This window comes from Pelobates fuscus, chromosome 9 (genome assembly GCF_036172605.1).
Source record: "Pelobates fuscus isolate aPelFus1 chromosome 9, aPelFus1.pri, whole genome shotgun sequence".
In the NCBI taxonomy this organism is placed as follows: Eukaryota; Metazoa; Chordata; class Amphibia; order Anura; family Pelobatidae; genus Pelobates; species Pelobates fuscus.
In genome coordinates this window covers 24,509,011-24,535,455 of record NC_086325.1, presented here as the reverse complement: position 1 = coordinate 24,535,455, position 26,445 = coordinate 24,509,011, and the positions used below count along the sequence as shown (strand labels likewise).

Genomic DNA, 26,445 nt, shown 5'->3' with positions numbered 1-26,445 from the left:
TGGTGGTCGCAGTGTTGAGAGTGAACTCTAGCCCGTAGCTCCAGGGCTAGAGTTCACTCTTGCGAGAGCCGGAGCGTTGCCGTGGTAACTGCGGCAACGCTCTGTGCTTGCGTGAGAAGGACCCAGAGAAGCTGCAGGCTAAGCTCCCGGGTCCTCTCTTCTTCCCTCCCTGCCAGCTGCCCGCACGGTGCCTGCAGACCGGGGAGAGAGATCGGCTGGGGCGATCCACCAATTATATATACAGCCCTACTGTGTGCCTTTTTGTCTCCCCCAGTCCCTCTGTATGTTTCTTTCTCCCCCTCACTGCTCCTCTGTGTCCATGTCTCCCCTCTCCTTCCCAGTCTCTCTTCCCCCTCTGCCTCTTTCTCCCCCTCCCCTTGTGGGTCTCTCTCCTTTCTCCCTGTGTCTCTCGTCCCCTCTGTCTCTTTCTCCCCCCTTTCCCTGTGTCTCTCTCTACCCCACATCTCTAGTCCCCTCTGTCTCTTTCTCCTCCCTTTCCCTGTGTCTCTCTCTACCCCACATCTCTCGTCCCTTCTGTCTCTTTCTCCCCCCCTTTCCCTGTGTCTCTCTCTACCCCACATCTCTCATCCCCTCTCTCTTTCTCCCCCTTTCCCTGTGTCTCTCTCTACCCCACATCTCTCGTCCCCTCTGTCTCTTTCTCCCCCTTTCCCTGTGTCTCTCTCTACCCCACATCTCCTATCCCCTCTCTCTTTCTCCCCCTTTCCCTGTGTCTCTCTCTACCCCACATCTCTCGTCCCCTCTGTCTCTTTCTCCCCCCCTTTCCCTGTGTCTCTCTCTACCCCACATCTCTCATCCCCTCTCTCTTTCTCCCCCTTTCCCTGTGTCTCTCTCTACCCCACATCTCTCATCCCCTGTCTTTTTCTCCCCCCTTTCCCTGTGTCTCTCTCTACCCCACATCTCTCTTCCCCTCTGTCTCTTTCTCCCCCCTCCACCATCTCTCTATTCCCCTTCTTTCTCCCCCTGTGTCTCACTCTCCCCCCCCTGTCTATTTCTCCCTCCTTTCCCTGTGTCACTCTCTCCCCCCCCCCCCCCCTCTGTCTCTTTCCTTCCCCTCCCCCTGTCTCTATTTTCCCACTGTCTGTTTCTTCCCCTGCCTCTATCTTTTCCCCCTCTCTGTTTTATTTTTCCCCCTCCCATTTACCAAGAGAAGACTGAAGGGGCCGGGTACATGCTGGAGCCGCCGGGCCGGGTGGCAGCCTCGCCGGTCCGGCGGCACTCCTGTCAGGCTGTCAGTAACGCTGAGGACGGAAGGAGCATGTCTCTCTCACATGCTCCTTTGCGGTTCCCACATCCTGTGCTGGGAATTGTGGGAACCGCAAAGGAGCATGTGAGAGAGACATGCTCCTCCCCTCCTTCCGTCCTCAGCGTTACTGACAGCCTGACAGGAGTGCCGCCGGACCGGCGAGGCTGCCACCCGGCCCGGCGGCTCCAGCATGTACCCGGCCCCTTCAGTGTGCCACCGGACCGGCCACCCGGTGGCACTTACATGCACAGATGCCGAGGCCGCGGTGGGGCAATCCGGCCCTGCCGCCGGGCCCCCTGATGGCGGCTCTGGCGGCGGGCCCCCCTCCCAGCCGGGCCCTCGGACCATGTCCGAAGTGCCCGACTGGTCAGTCCGCCCCTGGTGATAGGATCAACCTATACTGGTTTTCAGATATGAGTTTTTCCACTTTTAGTTGGAGCACACAGTCTGCAATACTGCACTTGCATATATTGGGTAAAGGCTGAGCTAAATGCTTAACTTGCTAAATGAAATTAGCATAGTGCATGCTGTCTCCTCTACCTTAGCACTGGTAGTGATTCACTAAATCATGGAGAAAATCAAATTCTGTACAGCCAAAATAGCTGTAGAAATTTTCCAATTTGGCTATTTTACTTGGCTTACTCTTGGATAAAAATAATGCAGGCAAGGTAACATTATGATGATGAGGTGATGATAATAACCTCCCCCAGTTTTTTCATTCGCTTATTGCTAGCTCTATCCGTTGCATGATAAAATGACATGTGAGTTTCTATGCAGCTGTTTTGGTCTATTTTATTTTCAGCTGGCAGAGAATTATGGGTAACGTAGTCCACAACCACACTAAATGCTAGTCAGTACTATACAAAAGGACCTTTAACCTGGTTTTGTGTAAAAGATGTGCGATTCATCCCGTCTAAACAACAAAGTTTCAATGAAGGCAGCAATGACTGGACTGCCGCGAGGTGTGTTGGGCAAAAACACTGGATAAACAGCCAATGCCTGTAATGAACAATGGGTAATGCAAAGACCTCGATTTCAGAACCCAGTTTATAATAAAGTTTTTCATTTCCATCCCCCAGTGTACTCCTTATTCCAAACTCTCCATGCATCACCAGTCAAATAAGATAGACATTCGTCTGTAACAAAATATTTATGAAACAAAGTTAGTTCACAAAAACTAATAGACCCAAAGTATGGTTTAGAGCAGGGGTTCCCAACACGTGGTATGCGTACCCCAATGTGTACAACCCGGTGCCCCCGGGGGTAAAAAAAAAGAAATCGGTAATGGCAGCTCTGCCACCGGTGCCGCCACACCACACAGGCTGCGAACTGCGGGTCCATCGGTTGACCCATGCACTCCTCCCAGCTCACTTAGACCAAGCCGTGGGGAGGGGGTTGGACAGCTAGCTGGGAGTGGGGGCTGGACCAGGAGAACAAGCCCCCCCAACTCCCACCAGCCAAAACCAGCAAAGACCACTCTCCAGCACCTAAAAGGAAAGAAACTGGAGGGTGGCTAAAATTGTGACCTGCATGTGTGTATTTTGCACAACTACAATGTGTGCTGGCACTCAATCACATCCTGGGTGCAGTTATTCGAGGTTAACCCCGTTAAAGCCTCATAATATCAAAAAACAAATAAACATGAATACTACACTGTGTGTATTTTGTGTGTCTGCACGCATGTAGTGTTTGTATCTGTATGTGTGTCAGTGTGTATGTCTTTATATGTGTGTCTGTACATATATATGTGTGTCGGTGTTTGTATCAGAGTCTCTGTACCTGCATGTGTGTCAGTGATTGTATTTTTGTTTCTGCATGTGTGTTTGTATGTGTTTCTGTACATATGTATGTGAGTCAGTTTGTGTATCTGTATGTGTATCAGTGTTTGTATCTGTTATCTGCATTTGTGTCAGTGCAACTGCATGTGTGTCAGTGTTTGCATCTGTGTATCTGCATTTGTGGCAGTGTTTGTATATGTGTGCCTGTACATCAGTATGTTTATCAGTGTGTGTGACTGTCTGTATGTGTAGCAGTGATTGTATCTGTGTATCTGCATGTGTGTCTGTGTATCTGTATTTGTGACAATGTTTGTATGTGTGTCTGTACTTCTGTATGTGTTAGTATGTGTATCTGTGTGTCTGTATGTGTGTCAGTATTTGTATTTGTGTATCAGTGTGTCTTTGCAACTGTATATGTGTCAGTGTTTGCATCTGTGTGTCTGTATCAGTGTGTGTGTGTGCATCTGCATGTGTAGCAGTGTTTGTATCTGTGTGCCTGTACATCTGTATGTGTATCAGTGTGTGTATCTGTATTTGTGAGTGTGTGTATCTGTAGGTGAGTCAGTGATTTGTATCTGCATGTGTGTCAGTGTGTGTCTGCATGTCTGTATGTGTGTGTTTGTGTATCTGCATGTGTGGCAATGTTTGTATCTGTGTGTTTGTACATATGTATGTGTGTCAGTGTGTATATCTGTTTATCAGCATGCGTGTATCTGTGTGCCTGTACATGTGTACGTGTGGCAGAGTGTGCATCTGTGTATTTGCATGTGTGACAGTGTTTGTATCTGTGCGCCTGTATATCTGTTTTTTTATAATTGTGTGTATCTGTATGTGTCAGTATGTTTGTATTTGTGTATCTTCATGTGTGTCAGTAAGTGTGCCTGTATCTTTTTCTCTGTGTATCTGCATGTGGCAATGTTTGTATATGTGTGTCAGTACATCTGTATGTGTATCTGCATGTGTGTCAGTGCTTGTATCTATGTATCTGCATGTGTGGCATTGTTTGTATCTGTGCTCCTATACATCTGTATTTGTCAATGTGTGTCTGTATCTGTATGTGTGACAGTGTTTCATACACAGTGACACACATGCAGATGCACAGACACACATACAGTTGTACAGACACACTGATACACATGCAGATAAACAGATACACTGACAGACATACAGATACACACACTGGCACACATACAGATGTACAGACAAACAGATACAAACATTGCCACACATGCAGATTCATGGACACATAGAATCACTGACACAGATACAAACACTAACACATGCAGATACACACCCTGACACATGCAGATACATAGCTCCAGTGTGTATGTGTGTCAGTGTGTGTATCTGTGTATATGCATGTGTGTCAGTGTTTATATCTGTGTGTCTGTACCTGTATGTATGTTAGTGTGTGTGTCTGTGCAGCTGCATGTGTGTCAGTGTTTGTATATGTGTGTCTGTATCTGTTTCAGTGTTTGTATCTGTGTGTCTATGTATCTGCATGTGTGTCAGTGTTTGTATCTGTGTGTCTGTATCTGTATGTGTTTCAGTGTTTGTATCTGTGTGTCTATGTATCTGCATGTGTGTCAGTGTTTGTACCTGTGTGTCTGTGTATCAGCATGTGTGTGTCATTGTTTGCATTTGCGTGTCTTCATCTTCATATGTGTCAGTGTTTGTATCTGTGTGTCTGCACATCTGTATGTGTGTCAGTGTTTGTATCTTTGTGTCTGTGCATCTGCATGTGTCAATGTTTGTATCTGTTTATCTGTGATTGTATGTGTGTATCTGTATGTATGTCAGTGTTTGTATTTGTCTGTGCATCAACATGTATATCAGTGTTTGTATCTGCATGTGTGTCAGTGTGTGTATCGGTGTATCTGTGCATCCGCATGTGTGTCAGTGTTTGTATCTGTGTATCTGCATGATTGTCAGTGTGTATGTGTGTCTGTAAGTATATGTATGTACAATATATATATATCACACATACATATACGTACTTGGGGCAGAAGAGAAGCAGTGAAAGCCTGGGGTAGGGGAGCCTAGGACAGAAAAGCTTGGGACAAATAAAGAGCAGGGATAACCTGGGGAAGAGAAAATGGGGAGATCGGACAGAGAAAAACGTACATATTTGATATAACAGCAACTATAATAATTACAAACATTTTGCTAATATGAGGGGTACAGTTTATAGACATTGGCAGCCAAAGGGTTATCAAGTAAAAAAACATTGCCTGCCTTTAAAAAGGTGATTTTACTTGCCTTATTTTCACGCTGTGCCAGTCTCGTTGCAGCTAGTCCTATCCCACTCCAACTCTTTGGCTGCGATCATCAATTTGATGATCTCTGCCAATCCAATGCTTTCGGAGACTATTGTGCATTCATGGCAAAATACCATGCTGCGCCAATCCGCATCTCCTCCATAGAGATGCAGTGACAAACTGCCATTTGCCACTGGGCATTGTAGGAAACGTATGGCTAGCCTCCTGCCCTACGACTATGGCCCCAGGACATATTGCACGTTAAAAACTATATCTGGGGGGGCGGGGCCGGTCCGCCATGCTGGTCGGTCGCAAGTTGGATGAGCTCCTGCCTGTTCTCACCTAACGAGCAAAAACTAAGCGGAAAACCTGCCTAAATTCACTGGAAAATCTGCCAGCTGACTCACGACGACAAACTGCCTACTCTGAAGACCTCAGATCCGACAGATGTGCACCCCAGCGGGGAGATCGTGTGCCCGGGGCCTGCGGCCTGCTGCAGCGGGGAGCGGGGTGGGCGGCCGCCGTCCAGCTCAACCGCTGAGAGTCTGGTGTGGATCCCGGACGGATTGTCTCACTGGCCTTGTCACCCCCCCCTATGGACCGGTGGGGGTTATCCCGGTCCCCGATGGCCCTGCACGACCACCCTCAGGGCCCCCGGCAGCTCAACAAAGCTCCTCCACTTTAAGCGAAGTCCCTAACAAGATGGCGGTGGGGCCTACGTCGCTCCCGCCATCCGCAACACACGATGGAAACATTAACACTGTGGCGGAGTGTATACTCACCCGAATAGAGAATAGCTTTCAACGCTTCTGGGCACTACTGGAACAGCGCATGACCTCAAATCCAGTCCAAGCAGAAAAGGAGAAGACAGGAGATGGGCTGCGGACGGAGCGACTGCTCCCGGGCGCTCCTACTTACCTACCCAGGCTGAGGGCCCAAAGGAGAAAGCCCTTAAAGCATCGCCCACCTCGCAGGAAGACCGCCCGCCGCTGGCGGCGGATGACCAACTGGGTCTCCCACTGCACCCGATACGGGAAAGCCTCGGACTCTCGTAGCCACCGAGCCTGTGGTTTAATGATGCAGCCCTCTCTAAAGGCCTGGGGCCGGAGGAAGACCCCGATCCGCATGCAGCGCTCTGCCACCTCCCGTGACCTGGAGGATCCTGCAGCCACTCTGCCGAGAATAGGCATTGGATGACATGGACTGGTCTCCCAGCCGTGGGATTACACAGAGCTGGCATCACTGTCATGTATATCCTACCCGCGGCAGTTTACAGCTTGCCTCTGACTCTCACGATACTGTTCTGTGTCATACTTAATTTTGGTGCAGGAGTTTGCTTGAATTCCTTGAGGTTACACACTGCTTTCATCTTTTAGTTTAGTTCTGAGTAGACCTGATTTTTTCTTTTTCTTTTTTTTGCGACCCACACCCTGCTGGAGTTGGGTCCAATGTAGAAATGTGTGAACCAGTGACTTTCTAGACAATTTTTGGCGTATGCCTGTATTGATAACATTGTTTTAGCGGATTGCCCTTACTGAGTGACGTTCCCTATAGTGTCTAACTAGCTTGACTCACGAGACTGTATGCATGTATAACCTAATATGTCCACCACTACTGTTAATACACTGTTACTTCATAGCTTGCTGAATACATGCCATGTCGGGTTTACTACATACTGCTCTGCTGAGTACTGTAAGCGTTTGCCGTAGCACCTACTATCGTACTAACATAAACCATTGCACAGGTGCAAGAGAAGCTTGTCTATTACAAAATGCTCGGCTCCTTACTCAATCACATATAACTCAACTCATATTATGTATATACCCCCTCAGGTAGAGCTTTGCTTTGTCTGGTTTAACACGTCTGCTCTTCATTACATGCTGACATTACTCGAAATACAATTGATTAGCAACAGGGGGCACTATACTGTATCTTGTAAAATGCACCGCCCTGCAAGTTACACATTAAGCACTATTGAATTGTATAGATCGTTGGGCCCAGGCAGACCAGCAAGGTAACTTAATTTACATGCCAGGCAGTCGGCACTAGCACTAGGCTTCGAGCCGATAGGGTTTTTCTTTAGCTCTAACAGATCAGCCTTTGCTCATGTCAATCAGCCTGCACGTTCCTGTATAACTGCTTATATTGATAAGGTCGCACCTATCATATAGTATCTACTGTTAACCTGTTTAAATTGTGTTCCCGTTTACCGTCTCACCAAAACATAAAAATGAGGCAATACCACTCTGGAAATGTAATTCACACTGTTTTCGCTGTACTAATCCACTCGTATGACTACCCATGCATTTCCCTTTTTCTATTCTGTACCCCTCACGAATGCCTCAATAAAAGAAAGATTTACAAAAAAAAAAAAAAACTATATCTGGGCTTAATGAATTTTCATTATGCTGTCTGTGGCTCTTTAAATGGGCTGTACAGAGACTATGGACACATAGAAGATGTTTAAATGCCTTGTTGGGATTCGGTAGTAAAACCGTTCGTATGGTTCAGTACGAATTCCGTGTGTAAAATATAGGTGGCCGCCATTTCGGGACTTTACACGTGTTCGCGGCCATCTTGCTCACGAACAGCGGTGTTTGCCTGTAACCGCATGGAACTAAAAACGGATACGCGAACAGGCGAACACCGCTGAGTCCTCCAGACCTCCATAAATTCGTACTGAAACAAACGAACGTCCCACCGTTCGGTAGTTATGCTTAATCGTCTATGGGGATTTCAGCGAACACCGAGATTCGACTGGATGGCACGAAGTTCATGTCTTTTCATCCTTACAAACGGAGACCGACCGCAAGGCCAAAACTCATGGAACTATTTTCGGCTAGTTGGTCTGTGCGGTCGGTCAAAACTTTGGAACCCTGTATCTCCCGAACCATTTATCCGAATTGACTGATTTTTAGGTATGTTGGTCCCCCGAACAAGGGCTATCTGGGGATACCAGATTTAAAGCTGTACCCCCTGTTTTTGGGGTACATCCAGAACTTGGGTAAAATAATGTACGTTTTAATTATGTTAACTGGTTTTCTGAAGGGAGGGGATGTGTGGGTTGTACCCTGTACAGGATTGGTGATTTTATGCCTCCCCCTGGGTGTGTTATTTCTGTACTGAATCCTAATAAAAAGCAAGCTGGGTATTCCAGTCCTCAGTTCTTCTTGACCCTTCAAAACGTAGCCTTGTCTCGTTATTGGAGGGAATAGCTGTATCACACTGGGGATTGCTATGCTCTGCATATTCCCCTGAGCTTAATCACTTAGCTCTTTTAAGAGCTTGTTCCTGTTACGCTCTCCTGGAGGAGAGGTCTTCCCCACACGGTCCTGGAGGACAGAAGCCGATCCAGGGTGGAAGGAAGACGGCGCGGCTCCAGTTAAGCTACGGCGGTTGTGGAGCCTGCGGTGGTTGTGGTGTCGTCTGCAGTGCTTGGAGTCCTCTGAGAGCGCTAGGAGCATCCATCAACGGAGGGTACTCGGTCGGAGTACACGGAGCTCCGTTACAGATGCATTGAATGAATGCATCTCTATGGGGAGCATTCACAGTCTCTATGCAGAGTGTGGAGATGCTGGACATCAGCACTGATCTAGGAAGCACCTCTAGTGGCTCTCTCAGTGATTGCCACTAGAGGTGTTCCTAGGCAGTAATGTATACACTGCCTTTTCTCTAAAGGGACACAAGAACAACTACATTAAGCTGTAAATGTGTTTAAAAATCTGTGTTTAAAAAAAAAAGAAAGAAAAGGTCTGTGTAAATAAGATACATTGTTCTAAATAAATTGTTTTAGTTGCATAAAGTGTAATTAAGTGTAAGTCTTCTAAACATTCTCAGAACAAAACCACCACTCACACCCTTAAAATTCACCAATATTAAAGTGTCCCTCTTTGTCCAATTTAAGTGTTGGAAGTCACGACATAAAACATTCACAATTTGATTGTATGAAATTGTCCAAGAGTCCTAGCTGAAATAACCACAAGGTGACCAAAGGCACTTTACGATTAAACCAGGGCCCAGAGCTCAGACCGCGGCTCAGTCACCGCACTCACTTTATCTACATCTCTATTGACTCCTGAGCTATGCAGTGCCAAATATCAGGATATGCATCCTGCCGGCATATTAACACAATCTGCAGTGACAGAAGTTAATTTTACTTCCCAAAATACTCTGGCTAGCAGCCTCGCTGTGCTCTGATGCATGGTCGTTAAAAATTCACATCAGACTTCTGTGATGCTCTGGTAAATGGCAACACTAGGCCTCTATGACTCATATACCCTGTAGCATACATTTCTGTTAGTCCAATAAAAAAGGTATTAAGATACTGCAATATTTCACTATTCTGCATGCCATACAGCAGGCCGACCTGCCGTACCAAGTGACACAGCCTTCTAAGGCCACAGTGCTTGATGTGACTGTAAGCAAACAGGAAACCTGCATGTAAATGAGTGGTGTTTGGGTAGACAGGCAGATCGGAAGCATTGCACCGAAAGTCAAAAAAGCAGAACTGACAACTCTATCAGGTGCAATATCGGAAGTGTAGGCATGAAGAGCCCTCCGGAAACAGAGGGGGTGTCAGCCCAGTGCGTGCAAGCCAGAGAGACAAGCTGCCTTACACTGAGCTCTGTTGCAGCACTCGCATAAGGGCTTAAACCTCCTGAAATTCATCAAAGTGCAGAGCAAACGCAGTTAATCTTGCTTTCACAATGCATTTTCAATCCTTTTCTCCCTTCCCTGATGCTGGGTGACAGCTAGGAGTGCTGTGCCCGGCTCCCCTTCCCTCCTATTGTCAAACCGTGGTAGTGGAGGTTGTCTCCAGCTGACCCCTGGTAAAGTCAAACCGTATTAAAAAAAAATAACTTCTTACAAAGGGCGTGGAGGGAGGTATTAGTGTAAGCCAGGAAATGCAGTGATGTAATGTATTTATTTATATGAGTACATTTCAAAATAATATGCACATAATCTATATTGTATGTCATGTTTTCTTTTCAATAAAAAACAATTGTGACAGATTTCTATGAGATTTTCATGACCGACTAGGGGTTAGGGAAATCCTTTTATATCCTGATATTTCGTGCATAACTTTAGTCTTGAAAGAGTTAAACTCTACTGTCCTCTGGGGTCTTGTTCGAATATACATGGCTGCACATTGTTTAAGGTATTGTAGAAGAGGCTGTAAAAATATAGTTTATGTGTGTTTTGCTAGTATTCTGTGTTATTTGACTGGAAACCGGTTTAGCTGGCTGGAACATGTAGGGTAGGGTGTAGATTGAGATCTCCTAAAACTGAAATACTCTGTGGTTGTGTTGTGCATCGAGTGCTCTTAAAGGAGATGTGTCCCCATTTCTTTAAGGTAAGCTAGTAAAAAAATAAATAGGAATGCTTCCATTAAGGGACACCATAGGCACCCAGAAACACTTTACCTCAATGAAGTGCTCCTGTGATGTGCCCTGTTGCTTTAATCCTGTAATAGAAAATATTGCCATTTTGCAGGAACGGCAATGTTTACATTGCAGGGTTGACGTGCTTCTAGTGGCTGCCACTCTGACACCCAAAGGAGGCACTTTCTTCCCAATAGCCAAGTTAAACTCTAACTATTTTAATCAGATGTTCTCATAGAAACAATTGGGCACAGCATGGTATTTTCCCACACATGCACACTAGCCTTTCGGAGTTTTCCTATAGGAAAGCTTTGGATTGGCTGAGATCATGAAGACTGATGATGTCAGTCAAGTAGACAGGGCTGGCAGCGGATAGATCACTGTGACGAATAAGAAAAAGTAATTAAACAAACTCTTTCCTTCACATATTGGGGGGCGGTACCCAAACCAGTGAACGGGTTACTATAGCATTACGAATACTTGTTTTATAGTGTTCCTTCAAGGAGGGGCCGTCATATTTTTGTAAATCACATTCTGTAAAAAAAGAACATGAAAATTACCTAACTTGTGTATTTTAACAAATTATTCAGACTTCTTCTTTTTACTATTTCTTTTAACTGTATTTTAAAGGGTACCCGTCATGCTTTCTATAACTAGTTTTCTTTTGAGAGAGCATAAAATTCTATCTACATATTGTGCTTGCAGTTTTGTATATGTGTGCATGTGTATAATGTGTATGTGCTGTGGAGCGCAGGCAGACCAGAGGTGGATGTTACATAAAAAGTAAAAGCCATGAAGTTAAAGAAATGTATGTTTCATGATATATGATGTACTAAATGCATTAGGGAACTTATAGTGCCTTTAACCCCTTAAGGACCGGACTGTTTTTGCGATGTTGTACATTTGCGACCAGGCATCTTTTTACACTTTTGTGGTGTTTGTGTTTAGCTGTAATTTTCCGCTCTCTCATTTACTGTTCCCATACAAATTATATATTGTTTTTTTCAGGACAAAAGGGGCTTTCTTTACATACCATTATTTATATAATCTCATGTAATTTAATTTTAAAAAAATGAAAAAATATGATGAAAAATTGAAAAAAATACACGTTTTTTGACTTTTATGTGAAAAATCTTTTACTCATCTACAAAACCGAATGAAAAAAACTGCTAAATAGATTCAAAATTTTGTCCTGAGTTTAAAAATACCCAGTGTTTACATGCTTTTTGCTATTTTTTGCATGTTATAGGGCTATAAGTACAAGTAGGATATTGCGGTTTCAAAACATACATTTTTAAAATGTATCAATAGTGACATTGTAACACTATTATCTGTCATAAATCGCTAATTAACACCCCACATGTACATATTTTTTTAAAAGTAGACAACCCAGGGTATTCAATATGGGGTATGTCCAGACTTTTTTAGTAGCCACTTAGTCGCAAACACTGGCCAAAGTTAGCATTCATATTTGTTTGTGTGTGAAAAAAGTAAAAAACTAAATTGAACGCTAATATTGGCCAGTGTTTGTGACTAAGTGGTTACTAAAAAAAGACTGGACATACCCCATTTGCAATACCTTGATTTGTCTTCTTTTGCAAATGGTATGCCATCATGGGGGTAATTCTCATTCCTGGGCTACCATACGCTCTGAAAGGCAACGTAACCAACCTGGCTGTTTTCAATGTAAAAATATTTGACCCATATATTTGACCCTGTAACTTTCAAAAACGCTATAAAACCTGTACATGGGGGGTCCTGTTCTACTCAGGAGACTTTGCTGAACACAAATATTAGTGTTTCAAAACTGGAAAATGTATCACAATAATTATATCATCAGTAAAAGTGCTGTTTGTGTGTGAAAAATGCAAAAAAAGTCACTTTCACTGACAATATCATCGCTGTGATATGTTTTACTGTTTTGAATCACTAATATTTGTGTTCAGCGAAGTCTCCCGAGTAAAACAGTACCCCCCATGTACAGGTTTTAGGGGGTCGTAGAACGTTACAGGGTAAAATACAGTGATAGCAAATTAAATTTTCTGGACTTTCGGCCTGGGTTGGCAGGCAGGTCCCTTAAATTGCAATCAATAAAATAACTTAATTATGTAAAAAATTACATAAATACGCACGTAGAATTTAAATATATATGCATATTTATATATTTGAAGTCTATGTGTATATTTATATAATTATTTATGTAATTTTGTATATGGACATATGAATAGTTCGCATTCTTTTTATTTATTTATATATACATAGATATATATACAATTTCATTCTAAGTGTATTTTGATATAAATATATATATATTAATATCAAAATACAGTTAGAATAAAATTTCGTATAGATATATATTTTTTTTTACATTTTTATTATTATTTTTAATTTTTTTTTATTTAATTTAAATTACTTATTATTCGTATTTTATAATAATATATATATACAATATATATAGTTATTATATATATTATATATATACGTGTGTAATTTAATTATAAGTGTATTTTTATATTAATATATGTACATATTAATATAAAAATACACTTAGCATGACATTATATATATGATATATAGACATATTATATAGGTATAATATATGTCTATATATCATATATATACACATATATAATAATATTTTTTTTTATTAACTTTCACTTTAATTTTTTTTCAGATTTTACACTGGCAGGGAGACTGCCTGTCAGCACAGACAGTCCCCCTGCAGGCAGATACTTGGACACCTATTGTGACCATGTGGTCGCCCTGTTGGGCGATCACATGGCCACAGGGGTCCTAAACCGCCATGGGGAGACTGTCTGGGCTGCAGGCAGTCTCCCCACACCGGGAGCACCGCCGATCGCCGCCGGGGGAACGACGGCGATCGGGTAAGTACATTGGACGGTTAGGACGGTTCAGGACCGTCACCGGTCGGCAACGCAAGAATGCCGATGACGGTCCTGAACCGTCCTCCGTCCTTAAAGGACCACTCTAGGCACCCAGACCACTTCAGCTTAATGAGGTGGTCTGGGTGCCAGGTCCAGCTAGCTTTTACCCTTTTTTTAATAAACATAGCAGTTTCAGAGAAACTGCTATGTTTATACTGAGGGTTAAGCCAGCCTCCAAAGCCTCTAGTGGCTGTCTCATTGACAGCTAGAGGCGCTTGCGTGCTTCTCACTGTGAAAATCACAGTGAGAGCACGCAAGCGTCCATAGGAAAGCATTATGAATGCTTTCTATGCGACCGGCTGAATGCGAGCGCGGCGAGCGCGGCGAGGAAGAAGAGGAGGAGGAGGAAAGCTCCCCGCCCGGCGCTGGAGAAAGAGGTAAGTTTAACCCCTTCCTCCCCCCAGAGCCCGGCGGGAGTGGGTCCCTGAGGGTGGGGGCACCCTCAGGGCACTCTAGTGCCAGGAAAACGAGTATGTTTTCCTGGCACTAGAGTGGTCCTTTAAGGGGTTAAAGTTAGAAAGAAACTGTGACGGATTCCCTATCCCTGAATGACAGGCTATGAATTTTGTTGCTTATTTTGATATACTCCATAGAGTTCGGTATATGAACACCTGAGACCAATCTATTTTGTATACCGAACATACTACCAAACAGCCAGACCACCCAGGGCAGGCGTGTGCTGCCCATTAACCTCTGTCACCTGTGTTCGCACCTCCGTAACCGCAATTATAACAACATTCTGAGCGGTTGGCTGGGTGGCTGCTGTTCGTATGGCCATCTTAAGCCTCGAACACCTACATTGATGTTTGGACGTCGAGTACATGGAACTAAAATCGGCCACTCGACGGCGTGAACTCCGCTAGAACTTCCACTTCCACAGAAGTACAGCAAAATACATGAGAACTGAATGGCGAGCAAGCTCCCAAACCAGAACTTTTGACTGACTGTATTCACGAACGGTTACGTTTGATACTTTTCTTCTATTTTGTCACCCCAGAAAGAGACCGACCAGACAGCCTGATTTCATGGAACTCTTTTGTGGCAGGAGCCTCATGTGCGGTCGGTCAAACTGAGACTTCTATGGAAATCCTGAACCCCTGAACCGATTTGGGTGATATTTGGATATATTGGTCTCCCAGATCGTGGCTATCAGGGGGATATGACTATATTGGGGTTTCCATGTGGTTTAGGGGTATTTTAATATGTTTTGAAAATTATGTTTTTTGTGCCTGGAGATAATTGAGTTTAGTACAGTGCTTGACTCAATTATCTCCCAGGTACAGAGGAGGGATTGACCTACTTTGTATGGGAGTGTCCTGGACCTGAGAGCCAATGGGATGATGTATCTGTTTTTACTGTGGTTTACTCTCGGGTCCAGAGGAGAGTGCCCCTTGCATGGGGATTGTCATAAAAGGCCAGTGTGGCCACCAATAAATTAGTTCCTGCTTACCCTCAACATAGAGTCTCATCTCATGTTTGTAGGGAACCGCTATACCTGCTATAATCACCAGCTCTTGTAAGAGCTTCACAGCTATACCGACCTTGGGATTTGGAAGGCATCACTCTGAATAGGTGGAAAAAACATCTCTGGCGGTGAAACCCCTCATCCTCTCGGGGTGGCCGCCACAGTAACCTACAATTTAGCCTATTGATGTTGTGACGGAGCTCCTGTACTCTGACCGAGTACCTCCGCCCGATACACTTCCTAGTCGTTGGGGAGAGAGCCTGGAACGCTTCAACCCCAGTCGCCGAGGCTTGACTGGGATCTCTCTGGAGCTTTTCTACCTAACCAGGCTGCCGCTCTCCTTCCAGGCAGGTCTCCTCTGTGACATGTCTTGATTCCCTTTTATTCCAGAAGTTTGGTCCTTAAGGGGTTAAATAGATGCAGAAAGAGAGCCACATATGGTGAAGTACAGTAAAATCATAGAAGATTTATTAAAGTTGCACTTACAAACAGGCAGCAAATCTGGGCATTTCTCCACATATGTGGAACCAGGTAGAAAGAAAGTTGGTGGATCTTCTTAATGCCAGCAAAAAAGTTTCAAAACAAAACAAATACAAATAAAATCAAAAGCCACTGGAAAGTTCCAATTAGGTGTCCAACGCATTTCGTCCGGGTGGTGGACTTCTTCAGGGATCTGTGGTCATTTTCATTTCTTTCTGCACAGAAAATAGAACATCTTAAATTAATTGTATATGTATGTACATGGAATATTTAATACATGACACATGGGTGTGTATATGTCTTTAGATTTCCGTATTAATCCCTGGTGGGGTGACAAGCCTACTAATACCAGGTTGTATTGTATTTCATTATAAATTTCATATGTGTACTGGGGTTTTTCCCCACTTTCTCTCTTTACCTTGGTTCATTTGGTGTCTGTGAGGTACACCTGGGGAACACCTAGGTTTCACGTATCTATATTACTTTAGTGTGTATATATTGTATCATTTTCAGGTATCCACCTCAATGAAGGGGAGCCTGCAATGTGATTTCTATTGCCTTTACAAAGGAAGGGATCAGTCAGTCAGCCAACAGGTCTAAAGATTGTTACTGGGATCCCTAAAAATCCACACAACTACACCTTATTTTATTTGTTCTAGTGAGTAGAATCATTCCCTTTAGGCTTTTTGCAGTAAACACTCTCTTTACAGAGAAAATGCAGTGTTTACATTACAGCCTAGGGATACCTCCACTGGCCACTCCTCAGGTGGCTGCTAGAGGTGCTTCCTGGGGCAGTGCTGCACATTCAGTGTCTCCACCCTCTGCATGCAGACACTGAACTTTCCTCATAGAGATGCCTAGATTCAATTCATCTCTATGAGAAGGTGACTGGCCAGGACTGTGTTGGCTGGCTCTGCCCTTGATCTGCCTCCTTGACCTTGTCAGCCAATCCTATGGTGAAGTGTTGTAATTGGCTCAGAGAATCACTTCTGATGATGTCAGCCAAGCAGGCAGATCAGGGGCAGAGCAAGCAGCTGCGGACTTGAATAGCAGTAAGATTTTACTATATTTGGGGACAAGCTAGATGGTGGTTATAACACTATAGGGTCATGTTAGTGTTCCTTTAAACTTCCCAAACACATATTTGCTAAATATATGGATTAAGTGCATGTAATACTGTACTAAACACAGCTGTTTTCTAGTTCAGATAATTTTACCTAAGCTGTTCAATTCCAAAATTACCTGTCATGCAAAGCACCATCTGAGCTTTCATTATTTCAAACTTGATGGTACAGATTGTGCCTTGTACCCACTTTTAGCTCTGAGGGCCTTAGAACTCTAGGGACTTTGTTATAAAACAACCCCCTACAGCTGTCAGTCTGTTTTCTTTATTGCCTGTGAAATGTTTGAGTATGTCAGTAGCCACTTGAAGGGTTAAAATATTTTCCTTAGCTCACTCAAAGGATGTCTAGTTGCACAATTAAGGTTTCCTAAATCTCCTGATCTTTTCCTTCCCTTTTCAGCAGATGTTTTTGATGCATTTGCAGCGCTGGGAATGTGTACATTTACATGGCATATTTTTAAAATAAATTATTGCTAATTTAGATACAGTTTAGATACAATTTACCAGCTATTTCTCACTCCATACCTGCCAAAATTTAAAATGAACAAAGTGGGACACTTAAAGGAACACTGTAGTCACCTAAATTACTTTAGCTAAATAAAGCAGTTTTAGTGTATAGATCATTCCCCTGCAATTTCACTGCTCAATTCACTGTCATTTAGGAGTTAAATCACTTTGTTTCTGTTTATGCAGCCCTAGCCACACCTCCCCTGGCTATGATTGACAGAGCCTGCATGAAAATAAAAAAACTGGTTTCACTTTCAAACAGACGTAATTTACCTTAAATAATTGTATCTCAATCTCTAAATTGAACTTTAATCACATACAGGAGGCTCTTGCAGGGTCTAGCAAGCTATTAACATAGCAGGGGATAAGAAAATCTTAATTAAACAGAACTTGCAATAAAGAAAGTCTAAATAGGGGTCTCTTTACAGGAAGTGTTTATGGAAGGCTGTGCAAGTCACATGCAGGGAGGTGTGACTAGGGTTCATAAACAAAGGGATTTAACTCCTAAATGGCAGAGGATTGAGCAGTGAGGCTGCAGGGGCATGTTCTATACACCAAAACTGCTTCATTAAGCTAAAGTTGTTCAGGTGACTATAGTGTCCCTTTAAAATTTTAGGGGTAGGAGTGGGGATGTGGCCAGGGGCGGGGCTGTTCTAATTAGAATTGTAATTTACTGCAAGAAAATGTATCGTATTTACAGACTGATTTCTAAACACATTTTTGCCGTTTAAACACACATTACTGTGAGTATTATTGCCAGGGCAGCCATAAATAATTTTGGGGCCCCTGACACAGCTCAAGCTCTGGGTCCTGCCCACAAGGATAAAGTGTGTTTTGTATAATGGATCCAGAGTCTGTGTGTAAAGTGGATGAGCTTGTGTGTGTAATGGATGCAATGTATATAGTAAATGCAGATTGTACGTTTGAGTAGTGGATGCAGATTGTGTATAATGAATGTAGAGTGTATGTAGTATTTGTGTGTATTAGATACAGTGTGTATAGTGAATGCAGTGTGTGTAGTGTTTGTATGGATTAGATTCAGAGTGTGTGTAGTGAATGCAGAGTGTATTTGTGTAGTGGATGCAGTGTGTATTGTAAATGTAGAGTGTGTTTGTGTAGTGGATGCAGTGTGTATTGTGAATGTAGAGTGTGTTTGTGTAGTGGATGCAGTGTGTATTGTGAATGTAGAGTGTGTTTGTGTAGTGGATGCAGTGTGTATATAGTGAATATAGATTGTGTTTGTGTAGTGGATGCAGTGTGTATTGTGAATGTAGAGTGTGTTTATGTAGTGGATGCAGTGTGTGTGTATAGTGAATGCAGAGTGTGTTTGTATAATGGATGCAGTGTGTGTAGTGAATGCAGAGTGTATTTGTGTAGTGGATGCAGTTTGTGTATTGTGAATGTAGAGTGTGTTTGTGTAGTGGATGCAGTGTGTCTATAGTGATTTAGATTGTGTTTGTGTAGTGGATGCAGTGTGTATTGTGAATGTAGAGTGTGTTTATGTAGTGGGTGCAGTGTGTGTGTATAGTGAATGCAGAGTGTGTTTGTGTAATGGATGCAGTGTGTATTGTGAATGTAGAGTGTGTTTGTGTAGTGGATGCAGTGTGTATTGTGAATGTAGAGTGTGTCTGTGTAGCAGGGGCGTACCTAGAGCATATGGCACCCGGGGCGGGTCCTAGTTTTGGCACACCCCCCCCCCCCCCCGCACTTTAAAATGTACAAAACACCCACATTTTTTTAATGTATGTAGCATTGAGCAGTGCTTGCATGTTTCAATGTAAGCATGCTTTTGTATGGAGTAAGTGTGAGTGTTGGCGAGATGCAGTGGTGTGGTTATATATAATGGTGATGTTTTAATACAGAGGTGTGTTTGTATGTAGTGTTTGCACTGGAATGCAGGGATGTGTTTGTGTGTAGTGTTGGCAAGATGCTGAGATGTGGGATTGCCATATTTAAGGACACCAAATAAGGGAGCTATCTGCTAAACAGCACCCTAATTTGGTATCTTTACATATGGAATCTCACATAAGGGCACCAATTTAGGGAATTCTCTACTAAATAGCTAAAAGATCAAAATTTAAAAAGCCTTTTTCTTAATTTTAATCTTTAGGTTGTTTAGTAAATAACTCACTTATTTGTTATCCTTATGTGGGATTGACATATTTAAGGACACCAAATTAGGGAGCTATCTACTAAACATATACACAACCACAGATATACACACGCATTTAGTTATTAAGAGGTCCAACCAACCTCCCTACCTTACTCTGGGAGTGACAAGCGGTTGCTGCTGGGCTGGGATCTCTGTGCTCTTCCTTCACAGCTCACTTGCACGACCAGTAGTGATGCCGATGCCAGGATGACGTCATACCCCGGCTGCCGGCTTACTGCAGGGCGTACACAAACTCCTATATGGTCCATAAAATGTTTCATCTCACTGCCTTCCAGTATATATCTGTCCTATCTGTCTGGGGGAATGTGACAACGTGGATGTATATGTAAGTGGGTGAGTATTACTATCAGGAGAAAGGTATATGGCAGGGTGGGACAGTGTGGTGGATACTATGACAGTGTGTGCCATTGCACACAGTGGATTGAAGGAGGTGACTGCAGGTGAGGTGGTGAGTATATGGTGTTTTATGTCACGGGTGGGAACAATGGGATTGGGTGTTATATGGAAGAGAGGATATTATGTCAAGGCAGGGCCAGGGTGTATGGCAGGGTGTGTATTATGATACGGTGGAGGTATATAGCAGGGAGGGGATTATGGCAGTGTGGGTATTATATGACATGTTAAAGGGGGGTGATAGGGATGTAGTATGGGTAAGACACATAGTGTGGGGGTGGGATGTAGTGTGTGTAGGGCATTGTAAGGCACATAGTGTGCTGTGGGATAGGGTTGGCAGAGTGAGGAGGGGACAGGTGGCAGAGCGTAGGAGGGAGGGGCTGACAGAGCGTGGGAGGGAGTGACAGGTAGCAGAGTGAGGGAAAGAGGGGTTGACTGGTGACTGAGGGAGGGAGTGACAGGGTGACTGAGGGAGGGGGTGACTGGTGACAGGGGGGCGACTGGGGGGGTGACTGGTGACAGAGTGACGGGGTGACTGAGGGAGGGGGTGACTGGTGACAGGGTGACTGGGGAGGGGGTGACTGGTGACAGAGTGACTGAGGGAGGGGGTGACAGGGTGACTGAGGGGGGTGGCTGGTGACTGGGGGGGGTGACAGGGTGACTGAGGGGGGGTGACTGGGGGGGGGTGACTGGTGACTGGGTGACTGAGGGGGGAGACAGAGTGACTGAGGGAGGGGGTGACAGGGTGACTGAGGGGGGTGACTGGTGACAGGGTGACTGAGGGGGGGGGTGAGAGGGTGACTGAGGGAGGGGGTGACAGGGTGATTGAGGGGGTGACAGGGTGAGGGGGGTGACAGGGTGACTGAGGGGGGGTGACAGGGTGACTGAGGGAGGGGTTGACTGGTGACTGAGGGAGGGGGTTGTCAGGGTGACTGAGGGGGGGTGACAGGGTGACTGAGGGGGGGGTGACAGGGTGACTGGTGACTGGGGGGGTGACTGGGTGGGTGACTGGTGACAGGGTGACTGAGGGGTGTGACAGGGTGAGGGGGGGTGACAGGGTGACTGAGGGGGGGTGACAGGGTGACTGAGGGAGGGGCTGACTGGTGACGGGGGTGACTGGGGGGGTGACTGGTGACAGAGTGACGGGGTGACAGGGTGACTGAGGGAGGGGGTGACTGGTGACAGGGTGACTGGGGAGGGGGTGACTGGTGACAGAGTGGCTGAGGGGGGATGACAGGGTAACTGAGGGAGGGGGTGACAGGGTGACTGGTGACAGAGTGACTGAGGGGGGGTGACAGGGTGACTCAGGGGGGTGACAGGGTGACTGAGGGGGGGTGACAGGGTGACTGAGGGAGGGTGACTGGGGGGTGACAGGGTGACTGGGGGGTGACTGGTGACAGGGTGACTGAGGGGGTGACAGGGTGAGGGGGGGGTGACTGGGTGACTGACAGAGTGACTGAGGGGGGTGACTGGTGACAGGGTGACTGAGGGGGGGTGAGAGGGTGATTGAGGGGGGGTGACAGGGTGAGGGGGGTGACAGGGTGACTGAGGGGGGGTGACTGGGTGACTGGGGGGGTGACTGGTGACAGGGTGACTGAGGGGTGTGACAGGGTAAGGGGGTGTGACAGGGTGACTGAGGGGGGTGACTGGTGACAGGGTGACTGAGGGGGGTGACAGGGTGACTGAGGGAAGGGGGTGAGAGAGTGACTGAGGGAGGGGGTGAGAGGGTGACTGAGGGAGGGGGTGAGAGGGTGACTGAGGGGGGGTGACAGGGTGACTGAGGGAGGGTGACTGGGGGGTGACAGGGTGACTGGGGGGTGACTGGTGACAGGGTGACTGAGGGGGTGACAGGGTGAGGGGGGGGGTGACTGGGTGACTGACAGAGTGACTGAGGGGGGTGACTGGTGACAGGGTGACTGAGGGGGGGTGAGAGGGTGATTGAGGGGGGGTGACAGGGTGAGGGGGGTGACAGGGTGACTGAGGGGGGGTGACTGGGTGACTGGGGGGGTGACTGGTGACAGGGTGACTGAGGGGTGTGACAGGGTAAGGGGGTGTGACAGGGTGACTGAGGGGGGTGACTGGTGACAGGGTGACTGAGGGGGGTGACAGGGTGACTGAGGGAAGGGGGTGAGAGAGTGACTGAGGGAGGGGGTGAGAGGGTGACTGAGGGAGGGGGTGAGAGGGTGACTGAGGGGGGGTGACAGGGTGACTGGTGACAGAGTGACTGAGGGGGGTGACAGGGTGACTGAGGGAGGGGGTGACAGGGTGACTGAGGGAGGGGGTGACAGGGTGAGGGGGGGTGACAGGGTGACTGAGTGGGGGGTGACAGGGTGACTGAGGGAGGGGGTGAGAGTGAATTTACAATAATATTGTCTTACCATGATTCAGGGGCTGTCTCTCTCCATCCCAGCCCAGGCAGTGCAGCAGGTGCAGGCAGAGTGGCCGCAGGGGAGAAACCTGGCAGAATACACGCTCTGCGCCCCCTGCTGGCACACTCCATAACAGCATCCCTGGTGCTCAGTGATGACTCAGAACACAGGCTGGGAATCCCCTCCCTGTGCTCTGACTCACTCACTGAGCGCCGGAGCCGCGAGGGAGAGGACCAGCAGGAGGGACAGAGTGTTGCACCCCCCTACTGGATGGCACCCGGGGCGGACCGCCCCCCCCGCCCCTCCCTTAGTACGCCACTGCTGTGTAGTGGATGCAGTGTGTGTATAGTGAATATAGATTGTGTTTGCTTAGTGGATGCAGTGTGTATTGTGAATGTAGAGTGTGTTTATGTAGTGGATGCAGTGTGCGTGTATAGTGAATGCAGAGTGTGTTTGTATAATGGATGCAGTGTGTATTGTGAATGTAGAGTGTGTTTGTATAATGGATGCAGTGTGTATTGTGAATGTAGAGTGTGTTTGTGTAAGGATGTAGTGTGTGTATAGTGAATGCAGAGTGTGTCTGTGTAGTGGATGCAGTGTGTATTGTGAATGTAGATTGTATTTGTGTAAGGATGTAGTGTGTGTATAGTGAATGCAGAGTGTGTCTGTGTAGTGGATGCAGTGTGTATTGTGAATGTAGATTGTGTTTATGTAGTGGATGCAGTGTATGTGTGTATAGTGAATGCAGAGTGTGTGTAGTGTTTGTATGTATTAGATTCAGAGTGTGTGTAGTGAATGCAGAGTGTATTTGTGTAGTGGATGCAGTGTGCATTGTGAATGTAGAGTGTGTCTGTGTACTGGATGCAGTGTGTGTATAGTGAATATAGATTGTGTTTGTGTAGTGGATGCAGTGTGTATTGTGAATGTAGAGTGTGTTTATGTACTGGATGCAGTGTGTGTGTGTATAGTGAATGCAGAGTGTGTTTGTGTAGTGGATGCAGTGTGTATTGTGAATGTAGATTGTGTTTGTGTAAGGATGTAGTGTGTGTATAGTGAATGCAGAGTGTGTCTGTGTAGTGGATGCAGTGTGTATTGTGAATATAGATTGTGTTTGTATAGTGGATGCAGTGTGTATTGTGAATGTAGATTGTGTTTGTGTAGTGGAAGCAGTGTGTATGTGTGTAGTGAATGCTGAGTTTTTGTGTAGTGGATGCAGTATGTATTGTGAATATAGATTGTGTTTGTGTATGGATGTAGTGTGTGTATAGTGAATGCAGTGTGTGTATGAAAGCCTTTGATTGGAAGAGAGCGGTGCTTGCAGTGCAAACACTTCTTGTTACCAATGCTTTTCTTTTCTCAAACCATTTAATTGGACAAGAAAAAATGAGACAGCCTACAGATGTCACAGGAGGCATAGTTGGCAGCTGCACAGTGGGAGTAAGACACTTTTTACATTTTTGTTTTTTATTATTATGTTTTTATTTTAATCTACAAAGGAAGTAGAATATGTGTTTCTTGTATTCTCAACACATCAGATTTTGCTAATGTTGTTGTGTGTTTACATCTGGGGAATCAGAAGAAAGCCCTATGTGTACTAAAAAACAAACCAACACTATATATAGCTGCATACTTTACAAAAGTGACAAAAAAGCCTTGGTCTGCACACATAATCTCGGAAGTACCGCTGCTGCTTTCACACGGTACTGAAAACTCTTGCGAGAGTTGAATTTACATTTTACCGGGTTGAAATTGTGAGCTCTAATGTAATGATTTGGAGACTGTGGTCAATTTAACTCACTATGTACCATTTTAAGGGAAAAATCAGTCAAAGATTTCACCCTTATACATTTAATGGGTTAACTTTGTTCAATGTGATTTTATTTAAACGTTTAAGAGACACTATAGGCACCCATACCACTTTAGCTCATGACAACATTGCAGGACTAAGACTGCATCTAGCGGCTGTCAATCAGTCAGTAGAGGCCCTTCCTGGCACACTCTGCGAGAGGACATCCAGCATCCATTAAATCCCCATAGGAAAGCATTGAAAGGGGACGACCTAATGCCAATACAGATTTGTAATCCTTACACTAGAACAGGGATGGGTCACCTTTGGCACTCCAGATGTTGTGGACTACATCCCCCATAATGCTCTTACACCCATAATGCTGGCAAAGCATCATGGAAGGTGTAGTCCAAAACATCTGGAGTGCCGAAGGTTGCCTATGCCTGCACTAGAAGAAGCATTTGTTGTTTGTGGTGTTTTTTTTCATAAGATGGTCAGTTTCCAACCCTTCCATATCTATTCACTTGCCTCACACTCTGTCACTTAGCTTTTTCCACATTTTCCATATCGGTACCCTTCTCCCCATCTTAATTAATTACTTTTAGTTCTTGTTTATACACGAAGTAACAAGATTAGTGTAGCCAGAGAGAGTGTGTCAGGTTGCTTCAATAACGTGGGGGTTAACTCCTATTGGGATTGAAATATAGAAACGAAGAAGAAAAGGGAATCGGAGGTGGATAAAATATTGGTACCTCACAATCCAAACCTTTCCCGAGCTTTATTTCTTAGGAGTCTATCTCTTATGGATACTTATTCATGCCTATTTTAGCTACATTTGTTTCCACTAGTTGTTAGTATCTCTTTTTTTGTTCTATTCAATTTTCTTTTACCGGAGCAGCTTACTGTAATTTCCTGCTTCGGCTAACTTGGTCATTTTGTATTTATTAGTTTCTATTTATTCATTATTTGGTTTCTATTTTTTTCCTTTTTCTTACTATTGGATGGTATTGTCACCATGACGCTGGCTAGCGTTTTATGATCAATTACGAGGTGTATACTCTACGTCTCTATTGTTATTATATTATATGTATTAGAGGTTATGTTTTAGTAGTTATTTACTTTTGGGTTGCTTCCAAGCTCTGGAAAGGTTCGGATTGTGGGGTACCAATATTTTATCCACCTCCGATACCCTTTCCCTCTTCGTTTCTATATTTCTATTGTTTATACATGAGTCTGTTCCATCCTATCTTATCTTATCCCCAGTAAACCTTTGCTTCCAATGAGTTCTCCCGTCTTTGTTTCTTCTCTTGTAAATCTCTTCATACAGGCTGTTTATCAGCACAAGCAACAGGTTACCACACGCTCCCGCATGAGGTATAAACAACTTCAGCACAACATGTTTAATAAGCCGCACGGATCAAAGTATTCCATGTAGGCAAACGCCACCTCAGAGTGCTTGAAGTTGCGTCCAGACATTTCTTATGAAAAAAATACATGAAAAATTAGCAATAACTCCAATGCTTGAGTGTGACTGTTTAATATTTGTTTGGTGATGCCAGGTAAATACAGTAATAAAAAAAAGTAACAGTAAGGGAAAAAATAAAAACCAAAACCATCTGGTGTTTTGTGCTTGTGGGCTATGGTTCTGTTTATTTGAGGAAATATTACTTATGACCTTTTTTATTTATATATTTTTTATTGCTGTGACTTTTAGAATGGATTATTTTGTTGTGATAGTTGGGGATTTTGCCACTCTCTAAGATTTGCTGTCTGCATCCTGTCTTTTTAAAGGGATACTCAGGTCACATTGCTATAGGTCTGCTTTTTACACCTCACTGTGCTATGTTCACCTAGGTCGGCAATAATACTGTATATCTGCATGTGAAAGGCTTTTGTTTTTCTGCTAGGCAGTGCATCACAGGGATGACAGCCAGATGAAGCCTTAACCTCTCCTAAAAATGTTAAAACAATGTATTTAAACAAAAAACAGACTCCCCAAATTGTCACTAAGGTGAGCACTGGAAATATGATAATGTACATGTCAGATTATCATCAATAGACACCCATGTGACACAATAGTTGGATACCGGAAGGGCCACCATGTTGGTACTCCTTAGCTTATCCACAAGGGAAACCACCTGCTTATGATCAGGGCGCCGTTTTGCCACACCCTCTGCAGGGAGTCACGTTAGGTCAGCACATCAAATAATGCCTTCCCCGGCTTCAATCAGACCGACTGAGACCGAGCAAGCCCGTTTCATTTGTCCCTTCTAACTATGATGGGCCTATAACACGTCGTCATAACCTGATGTATAGTTTCTATAGATGTTTATTCTTTAGTGCTGCCCCTAAGTAGGGATAGATCGGCTTCTTGGTGTTCTGTAAAAAAACAAAACATACCATCATCACGTTCAGTGACACGGCATCAGTGCTGTGCATGCGTGCTAGTACATAGGTCGGGTACGGAAATCTGATGGACTCACAGTGGCCATGCGTGTGGCAGTGCAGCCACCGGAAGAAACA

The 26,445-nt window shown here is 44.8% G+C and overlaps 1 protein-coding gene across 1 annotated transcript in view; it reads left to right on the top strand.

The window, feature by feature from the left end:
• Positions 1–10,619: 10,619 nt before the first annotated feature.
• RXRB (retinoid X receptor beta) overlaps positions 10,620–26,445 on the top strand; it is a 36,059-nt gene continuing 20,233 nt past the window's right edge. The window contains exon 1 of the mRNA XM_063431560.1: positions 10,620–10,653. The gene's annotated coding sequence lies outside the window, so the exon portion shown is untranslated. The remainder of the gene's footprint in view (positions 10,654–26,445) is intronic.